Genomic DNA, 1578 nt, shown 5'->3' with positions numbered 1-1578 from the left:
TTCTTCATAAAGTTGTGAATTACATATCAAATAGCATCTGCCTGCTCAGAAGATAGCCTGCAAGGAGCAGAGATTGAAACTTTTACAAACAAATAAACAGAAAAATAAATAATGACTTTAATGAAAACTCTTAGAACGTTTTCAAATTATCCCACACCTTTAAACAGAAATGCACAAAAACAGTGTCATTCGAGCTATCATCCAAGAAAGACATAGTAAGACATTAACTATACTGTTAAGACCTCACTATACAAGCCCGTAGCCAACCTGATGTACGGGTGGTTCTTTTTTTCTCAAAATGTGGACGTTTTTGCAGTTATTCGCCTCATTTTCAATTTGTTTTTGATATTTAAATATTACATTTTAGTAACATTTAAGCCCTATTTTTAGCTGGATTAGCTTGTTGGATGGTCATCATAACGAAACTTTTTATTGTACCAAAATATTTCCTAAAGATTTAGAATAAAGAAAAATGAATAAATACTTATTTTTAAAATACAAATTTATTACATTATATATCATTAGAAAAAAAAATAAGAAAAGGTAAAGTTTTAAATTAAAAACTGTATCCTTTTGTCATTTATTAGGCAAATAGCAAACTGGCAAGCACATTCAACTTTCCTCAGTCAGAATATGAGCTTCATAATTTGAGCTTCATTATTTGTGTAGCCTCTCTTGTAAAAATTACATTTGATCATGGTTAACAACAATTGCCACATTAGTTTTCAAATTCATTTTAATATAGGGCGCTTTTGATGCTTCACACCTTTTTATTGGTCATTTTTGTTTCAAGAGTAGGCTAAGGTCTAAGATCTAGAATAAAAGGTACTTGTAAGATGTTTTCTCTATTTAAAAAACAATACAGTAGTGAAAGATGACTTCAGTTACATCCGGTTGTATGTTTTCTTGCACAACTGGATGTTGGACTCATGAAAAATTGTTTGCATTGTCCAAAACTGAATAACTGAAGTCACACTGATATAGGCAAAGGACGAAAACCGTTTTCAAGGTATAACGGTTGGAAGTCAAGGTTTTAAAACCACCAAAATTTTCTGTAATACCGTTCCTAAGGTATGTGTAATTTTTTTTTTTTTTACATTTTTTTAGGACAGCAGTATCTCCAGCAGAAAAAGATATCCAAATACGCTGTTTTAAATTGTAAATAAATCTGTGTTTTTAAAACAAATGAAGACAGCAAAAGTCAATGATTCATTTGAATTATTTAGCCTGGCATGTTTACTGTTCCAAAATATTATAATCTTTCAAAAAATGAAACATATTATTTTCAAAGGGGAAAAATTTTTCTGTTTTTTACCCAGACATTTAAAAAGAATATATTTTAGAGCAGTAATCACAACATTGTGATACCGTGAAACCGTGATATTTTTATCCAAGGTTATCATGCTGTAAGAATCTTACACCGACCCATGCCTACACTGATATGACAGTGAACAGATTCTGCTTGGTCTTAAAGACTTTTTTAGTGTGTTATTTTAACCATTCATGATGGTGTAGCAGTCAAAAAATGGCCAATGAGCTCATATCCGGGACAAATTCTGCACCTTTGTCAGTGAGGGG

Source organism: Danio aesculapii, chromosome 12 (genome assembly GCF_903798145.1).
Source record: "Danio aesculapii chromosome 12, fDanAes4.1, whole genome shotgun sequence".
In the NCBI taxonomy this organism is placed as follows: domain Eukaryota; kingdom Metazoa; phylum Chordata; class Actinopteri; order Cypriniformes; family Danionidae; genus Danio; species Danio aesculapii.
Note: the sequence above shows the minus strand (reverse complement) of the source record.